Genomic DNA, 16,756 nt, shown 5'->3' with positions numbered 1-16,756 from the left:
AAAATGATTTATCAGCATTCGATGACACCTTGAAAAATCGAAAATTTCCAAAGGTCTTGGGAGTTTTTCTCAAATTAAATGTAAATTATTTAAAACGTGACAAAACGTCAAAAAAGCGAAAGATGGAAGCTCTCTGAAGGCTATAAAGTTCTCCTTTTGTCTCAAAAAGGTCCCAAAATGATTTACCAGCAATTCACGCGACCTTGAAAAATCGATTATTTTCAAAGCCTATAGTCTTGCCGTTTTTTCTCAAAATCATGGCGTATATGAATAATTTAAACGCGTCAAAACGTCAAAAAAGCGAAAGATAGAAGCTCTCTGAAGGCTATAAAGTCGTTAGTTTGTCTAAATAGTGTCCTCAAAATGATTTATCAGCATTCGATGACACCTTGAAAAATCGAAAATTTCCAAAGGTCTTGGGAGTTTTTCTCAAATTAAATGTAAATTATTTAAAACGTGACAAAACGTCAAAAAAGCGAAAGATGGAAGCTCTCTGAAGGCTATAAAGTTCTCCTTTTGTGTCAAAAAGGTCCCAAAATGATTTACCAGCAATTCACGCGACCTTGAAAAATCGATTATTTTCAAAGCCTATAGTCTTGCCGTTTTTTCTCAAAATCATGGCATATATGAATAATTTAAACGCGTCAAAACGTCAAAAAAGCGAAAGATAGAAGCTTTCCGAAGGCTATAAAGTCGTCAGTTTGTCTCAAAATTGCTCTAAAGATGATTTATCAGCAATCGACGGAACCTTGAAAAATCGAAAATTTCCAAACGCTATAGTCTTGCCATTTTTTTTCTTAAAATCATGCCGAGTGTAAATGAATTGAGACACTACAGAACGTCAAAAAATCAATAAATTGACGCTCCCTGAAGGCTATAGAGTCGTCAAATTGTCTCAAAACGGTTCTAAAAATGATCGAAAATTTTCGAAGGCTATAGTCTTGCCATTTTTTCTCAAAATGATGCCGATATTAAATTATTATAAACCCGAGTGAACCTCGTAAAATAAAAAAATGGAAGCCTTATGAAGCCCGTAGGCTCGCCATTTTGTCTGAAAATGACACTGAAAAATGAATTAATAGCATTCGATGCAACCTCGAAAAGTTCAATGTAGGCTTTCAATTTTTTGTCAAAGATCGTGCGCCATTTATATTGAAGAATGGCCTGCATACTGTACACAGCAACTTTTACACCGTCTTATCATACCGTGGCAGAATAGCCGAGTTGGTAAGGTGGTAAGCTCGGAACCGATAGGACGCTGGTTCAAATCCCGGTGCCAGTCGGGTTGAAAAAAAAAAAAAGCAGGGCGATGTGGTTATGTGTGCGCATACGCGCAAGTGCATTGTTTGTTTTTATATTTGACCTGCAGTATATTGAGCAGAGCAAGTTCTAATTTGTGTATCCTGTGTCGAGGCAGTAGCCCAGTGCGTATGGTGTTCAGTTCACAACCAAAAGGTCGATGGTTCGAAAACAGAGCTGCGAGTGCCGGAACACCAAGATGTCATATAAGGCACACTACTTCCAACCCTGAAATGCACGCAATGCCACATACACGGACTGCCAATCTGCAGGTGGGGCTTACAGGGCTGAAAAAAAGAAGTCGTTCAACAAATAATATACGCTTTTATTTTTCGTGAAAAAAAGCATTTTTTTTTTTTGCAAAAGTAGGGGCCACGAGCTACGGCGGCTCTGGACTTGCCGAAGGTCCAGGGTACCCAATAGCCGCCATGTAGCTCAAGCAACCCCCCCGAGCATGACAAGCCTCACCGTGCCGTAGCACAACTGTGAAGCGCTCGCGTTAACCCCGAGAAATCCCCAGGGCGAGGGGTGTACCACTGTGGATTGAGCCAGGTCCGGGTAACACATCCCTCTTGCCTTTGAATCCGGTGGCTTTCCGGCCGGTAACCGGTACGGCATTGAACCCGGCACCTCCCACATTGGAAGCAGACGCTCATACCATTATGCTACCTCTGTGGTGGGAACTTCAGTGACAAATAATCTGTCACTTTCAACAATGTGCGAATAAACTTCAGAAAATAAAATTTTAAAAGCTCTAAGAACACTTCTTAGACATGAGTACGCAAGCGGGATTCGAACCACTGCTAATCCGATTGTGAGTCGAACAACTTACCGCTGTGCTACTGCCACGGCTTGATAAGAAGGTTTAAAAGTTGGTCCAAAAGCTATAGTGTTGCCATTCTTTCTCAAAATCATGCCAAATACAAATGATTTGAAACACGTCAAAACGTCAGAAAATCGAAATATAGAAGCTCTCCGAAGGCTAAAAAGTCGTCAATTTGTCTCAAAAATGCTCTAAAAACGATTTATCAGCATTCGACACAACCTTGAAAAATCAGAAATTTCCAAAGGCTATAGTCTTGCCACTTTTTCTGAAAATCATGGCAACTGTAAATGATTCAAAACGGGCCAAAACGTCAAAAAAGCGAAAGATAGAAGCTTTCCGAAGGCTATAAAGTCGTCATTTTTTCTAAAAAGGGCCCTAAAAACGATTTCTCAGCATCCGATGGAACCTTGAAAAATCTAAAAGTTCCAAAGCCTATAGTCTTGCCATTTTTTTCTTAAAATCATGCCGAGTGTAAATGAATTGAGACACTACAGAACGTCAAAAATCAATAAATTGACGCTTTCTGAAGGCTATAGAGTCGTCACATTGTCTCAAAACGGTTCTAAAATTGATCGAAAATTTTCAAAGGCCCGACCTTACAAAATCGAAAATTTCCAAAGGCGTCAAGCCTTCGGAGAGCTTCTATATTTCGATTTTTTGTAAGGTCGGGCTTCATAAGGCTTCCATTTTTTATTTTACGAGGTTCACTCGGGTTTATAATAATTTAATATCGGCATCATTTTGAAAAAAAAAATGGCAAGACTATAGCTTTTGAAAATTTTCGATCAATTTTAGAACCGTTTTGAGACAATGTGACGACTCTATAGCCTTCAGAAAGCGTCAATTTATTGATTTTTGACGTTCTGTAGTGTCTCAATTCATTTACACTCGGCATGATTTTAAGAAAAAAATGGCAAGACTATAGGCTTTGGAACTTTTCGTTTTTTCAAGGTTCCATCGGATGCTGAGAGATCGTTTTTAGGGCCCTTTTTAGAAAAAATGACGACTTTATAGCCTTCGGAAAGCTTCTATCTTTCGCTTTTTCGACGTTTTGACGCGTTTTAAATCATTTACAGTTGCCATGATTTTGAGAAAAAGTGGCAAGACTATAGCCTTTGGAAATTTCTGATTTTTCAAGGTTGTGTCGAATGCTGATAAATCGTTTTTAGAGCATTTTTGAGACAAATTGACGACTTTTTAGCTTTCGGAGAGCTTCTATATTTCGATTTTCTGAGGTTTTGACGTGTTTCAAATCATTTGTATTTGGCATGATTTTGAGAAAGAATGGCAACACTATAGCCTTTGGACCAACTTTTACACCATCTTATCAAGCCGTGGCAGTAGCATAGCGGTAGGTTGTTCGACTCACAATCGGATTAGCAGTGGTTCGAATCCCGCTTGCGTACTCATGTCTAAGAAGTGTTCTTAGAGCTTTTAAAATTTTATTTTCCGAAGTTTATTCGCACATTGTTGAAAGTGACAGATTATTTGTCACTGAAGTTCCCACCACAGAGGTAGCATAATGGTATGAGCGTCTGCTTCCAATGTGGGAGGTGCCGGGTTCAATGCCGTACCGGTTACCGGCCGGAAAGCCACCGGATTCAAAGGCAAGAGGGATGTGTTACCCGGACCTGGCTCAATCCACAGTGGTACACCCCTCGCCCTGGGGATTTCTCGGGGTTAACGCGAGCGCTTCGCAGTTGTGCTACGGCACGGTGAGGCTTGTCATGCTCGGGGGGGTTGCTTGAGCTACATGGCGGCTATTGGGTACCCTGGACCTTCGGCAAGTCCAGAGCCGCCGTAGCTCGTGGCCCCTACTTTTGCAAAAAGAAATGGCTTTTTTCACGAAAAAATGAAAGCGTATATTATTTGTTTAACGATTTTTTTTCAGCCCTGTAAGCCCCACCTGCAGATTGGCAGTCCGTGTATGTGGCATTGCGTGCATTGCAGGGTTGGAAGTAGTGTGTCTTATATGACATCTTGGTGTTCCGGCACTCGCAGCTCTGTTTTCGAACCATCGACCTTTTGGTTGTAAACTGAACACCATACGCACTGGGCTACTGCCTCGACACAGGATACACAAATTAGAACTTGCTCTGCTCAATATACTGCAGGTCAAATATAAAAACAAACAATGCACTTGCGCGTATGCGCACACTTAACCACATCGCCCTGCTTTTTTTTTTTCAACCCGACTGGCACCGGGATTTGAACCAGCGACCTATCGGCTCTGAGCTTACCACCTTACCGACTCGGCTATTCTGCCACGGTATGATAAGACGGTGTAAAAGTTGCTGTGTACATTATGCAGGCCCTTCTTCAATATAAATGGTGAATTTATGCGTTCGAGCTTTGGCGCACGATCTTTGACAAAAAATTGAAAGCCTAAATTGAACTTTTCGAGGTGGCATCGAATGCTGATAATTCATTTTTAGGGTCATTTTCAGACAAAATGGCGAGCCTACGGGCTTCATAAGGCTTCCATTTTTTATTTTACGAGGTTCACTCGGGTTTATAATAATTTAATATCGGCATCATTTTCAGAAAAAATGGCAAGACTATAGCCTTTGAAAATTTTCGATCACTTTAAGAACCGTTTTGAGACAATGTGACGACTCTATAGCCTTCAGGGAGCGTCAATTTATTGATTTTTTGACGTTCTGTAGTGTCTCAATTCATTTACACTCAGCATGATTTTAAGAAAAAAAAAATGGCTAGACTATAGCCTTTAAAATTTTTCGATTTTTCAAGGTTCCGTCTAATGCTGACAAATCGTTTTTAGGGCATTTTTGAGACAAACTGACGACTTTAACGCCTTCGGAAAGCTTCTACTTTTCGCTTTTTCGAAGTTTTGACGCGTTTTAAATCATTTACAGTTGCCATGATTTTGAGAAAAAAATGGCAAGACTATAGCCTTTGGAAATTTCTGATATTTTAAGGTTGTGTCGAATGCTGATAAATCGTTTTTAGAGCAATTTTGAGACAAATTGACGACTTTATAGCCTTCGGAAAGCTTCTATTTTTCGCTTTTTCGATGTTTTGACGCGTTTTAAATCATTTACAGTTGCCATGATTTTGAGAAAAAATGGCAAGACTATAGCCTTTGGAAATTTCTGATATTTTAAGGTTGCGTCGAATGCTGATAAATCGTTTTTAGAGCAATTTTGAGACAAATTGACGACTTTTTAGCCTTCGGAGAGCTTCTATATTTCGATTTTCTGACGTTTTGACGCGTTTCAAATCATTTGTATTTGGCATTATTTTGAGAAAGAATGGCAACACTACAGCCTTTGGACCAACTTTTACACCACCTTATCAAGCCGTGGCAGTAGCACAGCGGTAAAGTGTTCGTCTCACAATCGGAATAGCAGTGGTTCAAATCCCGCTTGCGTACTCATGTCTAAGAAGTGTTCTTAAAGCTTTTAAAATTTTATTTTCTGAAGTTTATTCGCACGTTGTTGAAAGTGACAGATTATTTGTCACTGAAGTTCCCACCACAGAGGTAGCATAATGGTATGAGCGTCTGCTTCCAATGTGGGAGGTGCCGGCTTCAATGCCGTACCGGTTACCGGCCGGAAAGCCACCGGATTCAAAGGCAAGAGGGATGTGTTACCCGGACCTGGCTCAATCCACAGTGGTACACCTCTCGCCCTGGGGATTTCTCGGGGTTAACGCGAGCGCTTCGCAGTTGTGCTACGGCACGGTGAGGCTTGTCATGCTCGGGGGGGTTGCTTGAGCTACATGGCGGCTATTGCGTACCCTGGACCTTCGGCAAGTCCAGAGCCGCCGTAGCTCGTGGCCCCTACTTTTGCAATAAAAAAAGTGCTTTTTTTTCACGAAAAATGAAAGCGTATATTATTTGTTGAACGATTTTTGTTTTTTCAGCCCTGTAAGCCCCACCTGCAGATTGGCAGTCCGTGTATGTGGCATTGCGTGCATTTCAGGGTTGGAGGTAGTGTGTCTTATATGACATCTTGGTGTTCCGGCACTCGCCGCTCTGTTTTCGAACCATCGACCTTTTGGTTGTGAACTGAACACCATACGCACTGGGCTACTGCCTCGACACAGGATACACAAATTAGAACTTGCTCTGCTCAATATACTGCAGGTCAAATATAAAAACAAACAATGCACTTGCGCGTATGCGCACACTTAACCACATCGCCCTGCTTTTTGTTTTCAACCCGACTGGCAACGAGATTTGAACCAGCGACCTATCGGTTCCGAGCTTACCACCTTACCGACTCGGCTATTCTGCCACGGTATGATAAGATGGTGTAAAAGTTGCTGTGTACATTATGCAGGCCATTCTTCAATATAAATGGTGAATTTATGCGTTCGAGCTTTGGCGCACGATCTTTGACGAAATATTGAAAGACTAAATTGAACTTTTCGAGGTTGCATCGAATGCTGATCATTCATTTTTAGTGTCATTTTCAGACAAAATGGCGAGCCTACAGGCTTCATAAGGCTTCCATTTTTTATTTTACGAGGTTCACTCGGGTTTATAATAATTTAATATCGGCATCATTTTGAGAAAAAAATGACAAGACTATAGCCTTCGAAAATTTTCGATCATTTTTAGAACCGTTTTGAGAAAATGTGACGACTCTATAGCCTTCAGGGAGCGTCAATTTATTGATTTTTTTGACGTTCTGTATTGTCTCGATTCATTTACACTCGGCATGATTTTAAGAAAAAAAAGTGGGAAGACTATAGCCTTTGGGAATTTTCAGTTTTTCAAGGTTCCGTCAAATCCTGATAAATCGTTTTTTGGGCCCTTTCGAGACTAACTGACGACTTTGTAGCCTTCGGAAAGCTTCTATCTTTCGTTTTTTTGACGTTTTGACACGTTTTAAATCATCTATATTCGCCAAGATTTTGAGAAAAAATGGCAAGACTATAGCCTTTGGAAATTTTCAATTTTTCAAGGTTGCTTCTAATGCTGATGAATTATTTTTAGGGCCCTTTTGAGACAAAATGACTACTTTATAGCTTTCGATGCGCTTCTATCTTTCGCGTTTTCGACGTTTTGACGCGTTTTAAATCACTTATATTCGACATGATTTTAAGAAAAAAGTGGCAAAACTACAGTTTTGCCATTTTTTGCCTTTGGAAATTTTAGATTTTTCAAGGTTGCATCAAAAGCTGCTAAATCATTTTTACGACCCTTTTGAGATAAAATGACGACTTGATGCGCTTCAAAGAGGTTCTATCTTTCGCTTTTTCGGCGTTTTGTCACGTTTAAAATCATTTACATTCGACATCATTTTGAGAAAATATCTCAAGCTTTTGAAAATTTGCAATTTTTCCAGGTTGCGTCACATGCTGATCATTTATTTTCATGGACCCTTTTAGACAAAATGAGACTTTATACCTTACAAAGAGCTTTTATCTTTCGCTTTATCGACGCTTTATCCCATGCCAACCCTCTGTTCAGGTTGGCCACGAACTAATTTTGTAGTATTACGTCTCCTTCAACCATGGAGCAAACTTGCGTTCAAAGTAACCACTGCAGCTGCAGTTTCGCAGGAGCCCGCGACGGTCCGAGAACACAGCCGAAGCTGGCATGGATGGATGGATGGATGGATGGATGGATGGATGGATGGATGGATGGATGGATGGATGGATGGATGGATGGATGGATGGATCCGGCTGTTCCCTTTCGATCGTGTGGTGGCTCACGCCACCTAGCCATAAAGTTAAATACTATCACCATGTGTAAAGATTGAATTTCGCTCGCGCCTCGATTGTAGCCACCAATCAGTTAGCCTCCCCCTGGTCATTCTACCCATTTAAAGTCTATTTTGTCTTCACTGTCCCTGAACCACAATGCTTTGAAAAATTCGGCGCCATTATCTTCGACTATAAGGTGGAGCCCTTTACAGAACATTATCAAATGTCCCGCCGTTTCCCCCTCCTCTCCACACGCACTACATACCATGTCTGTGCCTTCGTATTTTGCTCGGTACGTCTTGGTACACAATATTCCCGTTCTAGCCTTGAAGACCAGAGAACTACTTAGAGAATTATTGTGGATCTTTTCCCTTGGAATTTCCTGCTTAAAATTTTGGTAAGTCTCCAGTCATGATTTCGTAAGCATTCCCATCTTCCACATGTCCCTCTCTGTTTCCTTCACCTTCTTAAATGATGTTTCCTTTTGGCTTGGTATTCTGCTGCTGTCTAAATACTCGCTAGGCAATTTTTGAGTTCGCTTCCTCCATTTAGTATCGACATTCTTCATGTACAAGTAACTGAAAACTTTTCTAGCCCAACGCTACTCTCCCATTTGTCTCAATCACTCCTCAAATTCTGGCTTGCGGCTAGCTTCCCTGCACTCAAACGATGTCTCACTGTGCCCCCATGTCTCCCTGTACCCCCTGATTTGGGGTATTCCCTTGTGCTCTCAAAGCAACTGTACCTATGCTACAGTGTATTAGAAGGCATACAGTTTCCCAATATACATCAGAGAGAACTCTGGCGCTAGTGTCTATGGGAGCTGCAATGCACGGCGCTTCAGCGAGCATGGGAATGATGGGTAGTACACACATTTGTCTAAACTTCGTACTTCTGGCCTGCTTTTGGCTCCGTGTGTGTTCGTGTGGCTTGAAGCTGTTTTCTCACAAAACAAAAATCGGCAAATGTTCAGCGATTGTGCTTCACCAACTTTTTTTTTTCAAATTACCTTTCCAAATTGGGTCACAAAGTTTAAAAGGGTTGAACTTTTCTTTCAAAACAAAATCGAAACACAGCAATAAACGAAGCCGCAAGTACGATTCGCCACCCGCAAGTACGAAGACTAGGCAAATGTGCGTACTACCCATGATTCCCTTGGTCGCTGAACAATCGCAGCGCCAGAGTGCCCTCTAGTTAATTTTGAGAAACTCTATGCTAGAAGGGGGCAGTGGAATGAACGAGGTGACCACGCCGTATCTCGGCTGATTCTCCAGCGGGTGACAGTAGCGGTGGCGCTGTAGTCTCATGGTACCGAAGATGTCAAAAGCGTCTGCATTGGAAGCGCGTTCGCCGTAGCTTGTGAAAGCGTGTATTTGCTCGTTTTTAGCGCGCCTAATGTGTTTAATGCGTTTCTGAGCCTTTATCAGCATATGCACACCTGCTAACCGCCATGGTACACGAGTGAATATGCAGACATGACGAAATTGCGTCGAGACATTCACTGTTTTAAGAGCCTGTCGACAAAAAAAAGTACAATCGGAATTTGCACGGATCCACCTGGCTTCTCACTCAAGCAGCGCGTTGAGCTTCACTACATCATAAGTGGCTACTGGCGAACTACAAAGAGACAAGTATCAAAACCACGATTAAATGCACTCATTTTCTCGGAAGCTTCTATATCTAGAGCACTATTCCTCATATAAGTCCTCAAGTGCTCGATTGTTAACCAGCCGCTATTTTTACGCGGTGCATTTGTCGTGAAACTAGTTTTGAGCCCTCGTACTGTCGAAAAGGTGAAATTCACAGTGCGCATTTGTACAGAGGCACGCTATATGCAGTTTCGCCAACTGTAAACGTACGGCGCAGGGCTACCCGGGATGTTTTTTTTTTTTTGTTGTTGTTGTTGTTGTTGAGGGGTGTGGGCGCAGCGGAATGACTAAATTTGGCAATCGGTGGTCGCTGTGAATACGTGTAAGTATTTTAGTATACCCTGAAAAATCAAATTTCGAAAAAAGTTCGTTTTTAGGGGGTTCGGATTCCCTTCCTCTCCCCTCTTTACTTAGGGGCTCCTGGTTCTCCGTGCGTTTGACATGGTATATCTTTCTTTTCATCTCACAGCTTTCTGAGTACAGCTAACTTCCAATAAATCGGCTCAGTTATTCTTAATGTATTAGACGCCTGCCCAACGAAGAAAGAATGAAGACAGAAGAAATCATAAGACACGCCCTTTCTAAATAATTTTTGATCTTTCACGAGGACTCTTATGGAGCTCAAATTCAGTAGATTGGCGTGTAATACTTCAAAAGTTATGACATGATGTGCTAGACATGAATAATGGGCAGGTTCAAAGAAATCTGCCTCAAAAGGCGCACTGGAGAAGCCGAAGCCTATAGCAGTTCCTACGCACGGCGCGCCGCTCTTTGAGTACTATTCGACTGCAGCGCCGCCGCTACTGGCAACTCGTAAGGTATCAGGCGGCGAGGCGTGGTCAACACTTCTAGTACACTCTACCTATGCCACGTTAGAATGTACTAGAAATTCATACTAGTACACTCTAGCCATGTTGAGCTGACGACCGCAGCGCCACCACATGTCTTTCGTTGGTACTGCGGGGGGCGATAGTTGTAGCCTGAGAACAGAATCACGACAAAGGAACCGCCACACTTCTAACGGGTTTTGTAGAGTCTGTTTTCTCTGTACGTACGTCACTGCTGTTGCGCCTTCGCAGCTCAACAGAAATCTGGTAGAGATAACTTCGTGACTAAAGTAGGCGATAACAAAGAGGCTTCTCGACCACTTGTAGCAGCCAGCTAGCTAGCTCACAAAAATCAGACGTGACCGAAAGATGAAAATGCGTGCCCGTGCATAACTGAATAATCACCTCACTATTGTATATCACAATAGCGTAACGAAGAGCGAGTATCGAATTTAATACAATGATATATTTGATTCGTTGGTTCGAAATCTTCGAATACTTGCACACCGCTACATAAGATGGTGGCACCTTTTTTTTTTTTTTTTTCTCTCAGACGTCACCGCAGGCACCCGAAATAAAAAAGCGCATGGTGCCATATGGATTTATTTGCCTAAGACGGCGAAATGCGTCAACTTCAAAATAAGCTTTCACGAGGAGTATTTATTTCGTCCTGACTGCAGCGCGTGTTAAAACTTCGCTAAGCAAGAAAATTCACTCATGTGTTTCGAATGAGGCCCAATGGACCCAGCCGGAACCATTAAAAAGCCATTCTGAGAGCAGAACGGCGACAAAGAGACAATAATTTGTCGTCGTTCTGCTCTCGCGCTATAACTATCGTCATGTCATACGAACTAGCCCAAAGTACCACACGTCCAAGTTGCAAAACCATTGGCTGTAGCACGCTTCAGAAGCAACGTACTGTAAAAATGCTTTGTTAAACAAACCCTAGAACAAAAAATTTTAATAATTAAAAAAATTCACTCGCCGCCCCCGGGAGGGCTCGAACCTCCAACCTTTCGGTTAACAGCCGAACGCGCTAGCCGATTGCGCCACGGAGGCGAGATAGCGGATCGTAGCTAAAGAATTGACTAAAACATGTTTGCCACTTAAAAGTTTGACGATGCGTGTGGTGTCGTGTGCGAGCGCATGAATCTTGCAAGGTTCTTATGCTTCAACCACATTGTAAATTCAAGCCACAGTTTTATGAGCAAGAAAACTTTTACTATAAAGAATTCGTTTAGTCTTACATTTCAGCTAGAAAATCATTCCCAAAATGAAAATTTCTTTTCATAATACGCCACAAAATTGCGCTGATTTACTAAATCACCTTGTACCTGCAATGGGGCCTCAATAGATGGAGTGGGATAGTCGCATGATTGCTAGCTAAGATCGTGCTTCATAGGATCATTTCTATAGTACGATTGTCGAGACGCATCCGCGATCTCGGAACACGCTCGACCACGATGAGGAGTCGAGGGTCTCCGCCTGAGCGCGAAGCCGGCTCGGAGCTTTGGGTTTCGACCCTGGTTCCGGCCATTGATGACCGTTCCGCCGGCCTTAATTGGCCGGTGGGAGGGCGGAGATCCAGTCTGAGTGGCCGGGTGTACATTTTTAATGCAATGAAAAATCAGATGGAGTAAAGAGCGGTACTGGTTCGCATGAATGCGTTGGTAATGAAGTAGTCAAAGAATTAATCAAGATCAGCAATGCCGCGGAAGCCTGAACGTGTGACGGTTGTAACGACCAGAGATGGTAATTTCAAACGCCAGTCTCTCTGCTGCAGCTCTAGAATCAGAACTGCGTTTCCGTCTGGAACATACTCATATCTAAAAGTTGTTGGGCAAACCGACGGGCACATTCTAACAAAAAATCCGATCCGGATTAGGCTAAGCGATCGTGTGACACCAATCAGCGACTGCGAGAACTTGCACTCTGCCACAGTTGTGGTTTGACCACCTGATCGGGGTTCAGAACCGATCTTGTAACACTCCCCTATGCGGCGGTCACACACGAGCCTGAATTATCGCGCTGTGACAGAAATGTGTCGTTCTGTAGTAGTGTTACGTCGATTGCGATGCACTTCATTGCAGATACCTGAACAGAGCTCGGCACTACAGCATTTTGCGAGTCTGTTTGGGTAGTAGGTGCAAAGATTTTCCGTACAGCTTAAGCAATACAAAAATCGTCTTTGATTTCTGCTCGCGTGTGCGAACTGTAGTAAATCACGGCCGGAGTCGATGAGGGGTGAACCACACTGTTATGCGCCGCAAGTCCAGCCTATCTCGAAATAACAGGACAATATTCACCACTACAAAACTGCGCGAAAAATCGACAAGAAACAGAGAAGGCACACACACAAGCGCAGACTAGCAACTGACAGTTTATTGAAAGAAAACACTTATATACCTAAAGAAAAACTATGACGTGAAAGATTAGAAGTTGGCAGTGAGATAATCAATCTCTAGTTGGTGCAAAGTCACCGAAGGCCTCGCAACACACGTGTCGCCATACTTGTGTATATAAAAAGCCTCCGCTACTTCTCTCGCTGTCCTATCCCTGTGCCGTGACAACACCCTTGTTTCGGGTGTTGTCACGGCACATATTGGGCAAACTGGAAGATGTTTGAACAACCGACTAATGGATCACAGGGCATCGCTGAAGGCCCACCCTTCGTCGAATCTGTGCCTACATTGCAGGGATTGCAAGTGTTCCCCTTTATTTCACGAAACAAGGGTGTTGTCACGGCACAGGGATAGGACAGCGAGAGAAGTAGCGGAGGCTTTTTATATACACAAGTATGGCGACACGTGTGTTGCGAGGCCTTCGGTGACTTTGCACCAACTAGAGATTGATTATCTCACTGCCAACTTCTAATCTTTCACGTCATAGTTTTTCTTTAGGTATATAAGTGTTTTCTTTCAATAAACTGTCAGTTGCTAGTCTGCGCTTGTGTGTGTGCCTTCTCTGTTTCTTGTCGATTTTTCGCGCAGTTTTGTAGTGATGATTTACCAACTCGCCCAGCGTTCAGTACTCTTAAGACAATATTCAACGGCGGGATTGATTATTCACTGCGACGAGACTGCATCCATCCTCGAGCGACGTTCCCTTACGCCTAATTCTCAAAGTTTAACGCGGAAACACGCGTACGGTAGGCCCACTGGGCTGTGCGATGCAAGGCGCACCTTGTACGGTTGTACACATGTACTTGAAAAATCCACGGTGTCTGTCCCATGACCGGTAAAATTATGCACTATGTCACACTGCTCTCCCAGTAGAATGCAATTTATTCGATATCACCATTCATGTTCTTCATTCAGGCGTTGCTGCTCAGAATGTGCAACATTCGTCTCTTGACACCGTGTTAACATGAACGTCCGCAGGGAAGGGGGAGGGGCAGCCACTCACTTCGGTATTTTAGACATTTTTCTGTGCAGTAGCAATCCGCTAGGATTAGCCCTGTCAGATCTCGCATATCCGGGTGAAATGACCGAGTATCGGCATACAATTTTGCATGTTATGTTTGTCACATGACATGCGTACTTCCCGGTCATGACACTGCAGTGAAATAAAAGTTGTTTGTGTCTGATGCCATTCTGCGGATTCACCCTTTGCAAAAACTTGTGTAGATGTCGTTCCCTGTAAAGAGTATTATTTTTTAATCACAGCCATTCCTCGTGAATTCAACAGTTGGAACAGGGAAAACGCAGGCGATGTCAGTCGCCGTCATTAACAGCCGTGTAGCAATTATGACATACTTTGAAGTTAAAAGTGATCAAAGGCACCACATCTGTCAGCGGGATTCAAGCCCACAACTTTAGAATCACCCTGGTTGAGTTGTACAAAGAAATGATAACATCTGGGTTTTTACGTCCCAAAATCAATCATTATGAAGAAACGCTAAAGTTAAGGGCTCCAGAAATATTGACCATGTGGTCAGAATTTCCACTAGTGTACTGTCGCATTGCACAGTAGAGTGGCCTCCATTATTTCGCTTCTATCGAAATGGAACCACTGTGGTGAAAATCGAACCCGCGACATTCGAGTCGGCAGCCGAGCATCGTAGCTGCTGTCCCACAGAGGCCGCCTACAAGGCAATGAGCTCCTTGAAAAAATTCCCAGTCTTTCGTTCATTACCTTGCATTTTTGAACATGCTCCTGTGTACCTCCGAAGCCAGTCAACACAAAATAAGGTGTTTCACTGTACTGTGCTCAGGCATACTGCTCAACCACGTTGAAAAGTATTCTTACTTGGGCTGTGTTCTTGCACTGATATCGGCACATTCACTCATAAAAAATTAACAAGTGTGATAACACTCATAAGTGTGCAATGGTTCACCGGCAATTATTTAGTTGAAGAGTGTTGGGACACACAATTTGTGTGAAAGGTGAAATTGTGTGGGCATTGTGTGCGCTTGTGCACGCAAATCAATATGTTGTGTATTGGCTAGCTACAACTCCTTTGTACTTTCACAACAGTATTATTTTCATGATTGTAGTGATGTTTAAGTGCTCTGCCTCAAGTAACGCTGCATACAAGTACTACATTGCAAACATTAGAACTTTAACATGAAACTAATGCACGAGGAACTTGTAATCCTAGCCTGAAGGTTTGAAAGATTGCCATAAATTAAAAGAAAAATGTATGCACAAAGTTTGGCATGGCTGTGTCCTAAATTGTGTATGTTGTTAACTTGATGCTCGAAATAAATTGTTTATAAACACTACTTGATAGATATGTAGGGTTTAACGTCCTAAAACTACTGTATGATTACCAGACACATTATAGTACAGTGCCCCGGAAATTTTGACCACCTGGGGTTCTTTAACGCGCACCCAAATCTGAGCACGCGGGCCAACAGCATTTTCGCCTCCATCGAAAAAGCAGCTGCCATAGCTGGAATTCGACCCCGTGACTTGCAGGTCAGTAGCCGAGTACACTAGACCTTAGCCACTAAACCCCGGGGCGGGGCAAGTCACAAATATTTGGATGCGACTGCTGCGCTGCACTTTTTCTTAGACAGGCAGTACTATGTCTGTCCAAAATGGTGTAACGTTTTCATGCGCTGCAGAGTGTATGTGATGAGCCCACATACACATTGCCAAAAGGATGTATTACACAGTATTGCTACTGGCGGAATTGTATGTGTCACCAAGGAAAAGACGACAAAGACTAGCTCAATACTTAACCAGAAGGACTAATGCACAAATCGCCACACAGAGAACGCAAAATTTTAGATGAACATATTAACTTCAGTGAAAATGTTGCAAGATAATACATTGCATTTGGAATAAATGCACCACTCCTCACAACTTGCATATGGAGAAATTATCAAAAGACATTTCAAAAAGTGTCGCCCAAGGGTGCAGCAAAGGCGAGTTGCCAAGGGTGCCAAGCAGCTTAATAGCAATAGAAACTTCTACAGCTCAACAAAGCATGAAAGCTGTTTGGTCAGAATGTTTCTCTTTCCGTTACCAAAACATCACACATTTGATGTTTAGGTAACGCCAAAACACCAAAAGTCATGGGGCAACAAACCGAGTATAACTGCAGAGCTTGTTTGCACTGCTGATCTATACACATACTAGAGGAACGAGGATATAACCAGAATTTTTTTTTTTTTGAGTGAAAGCTTTAATCACATCACAATGGCAGTGACAGCGGGGTAGTTGTCCGCCACCTGTAACCACTATCACATGAAATACAAAATGAAACTGGAAAATTATTCCTAGGAACGTCAGCCTGCTTCTGGCTATCAACACCCATACAGCATGATCACCACTAGCAGCAGGCAAGGTTCCGTGCCCTTAACTTCGCCTCTTATGATCAAGCAATGGTGTCAATCTGCATTGAAACCAATGGCTAGGTCTCGGCCATGGCTCCGATGAAGTGATGCTGTTACGTCCCTTAAATATATAATAGCGAAACAAGATCAAAACAAGAGCCATTTTGATGCCGTAGTTACTGTCAGTGTCTGTAACTGCACCCGCGCGAAGAAAAAAAAAATCAAGAGGGGAGGGTACCCCAGAAACCGAAAGTTCTTTAATTTTTAAGATATTTTGATGAAACTTGCAGGGTATGTTCACTACAATAAAACTAGATAAAATGCAAAGTTTCCTGAATTTGTGTTAAGTGGTTCTAGAGTTCCTGAGGTCTAACTGGGTTGTTCACTTGTGCGCCCGAAGAAGAGCCGGAAGAAATTTCACGACATACGAGAAGGCTGTATTCGTGGCCATCCCTGGATAGATATCCTAGGCGCTAAAAAGCCGTGTTTTTTTTTTCAATTTATCCTCCAAAAAATTTTTAAGCAACATTGAATGATGGAACCAGTAGGTATGACATATATAAAAAATTGTTGATTATAAATATTGGCACGAATTTTCAAAACAGAACCTTTTTACATCCTGGCAACAGAACCTTTTTACATCCAGGAGCAGAATAAAAGAAACCGCACACAAATCCGATAAGCAGTTCTTGAAAA

General features: G+C 42.6%; 2 non-coding genes across 2 annotated transcripts; one reads left to right on the top strand and one right to left on the bottom strand.

Annotated features, from left to right (window-relative positions):
- Positions 1 to 11,262: 11,262 nt before the first annotated feature.
- Positions 11,263 to 11,336, bottom strand: TRNAN-GUU (transfer RNA asparagine (anticodon GUU)). Its single transcript has one exon. It is a non-coding gene; the product is annotated as a tRNA-Asn (tRNA).
- A 326-nt stretch (positions 11,337 to 11,662) lies between these two features.
- Positions 11,663 to 11,875, top strand: LOC119165941 (small nucleolar RNA U3). The gene has a single exon (XR_005109086.2). It is a non-coding gene; the product is annotated as a small nucleolar RNA U3 (small nucleolar RNA).
- The last annotated feature ends 4,881 nt before the right edge of the window (positions 11,876 to 16,756 follow it).

This window comes from Rhipicephalus microplus, chromosome 8, assembly GCF_043290135.1.
Source record: "Rhipicephalus microplus isolate Deutch F79 chromosome 8, USDA_Rmic, whole genome shotgun sequence".
NCBI classification, from domain to species: domain Eukaryota; kingdom Metazoa; phylum Arthropoda; class Arachnida; order Ixodida; family Ixodidae; genus Rhipicephalus; species Rhipicephalus microplus.
This window is presented reverse-complemented; position numbering and strand designations above follow the sequence as displayed.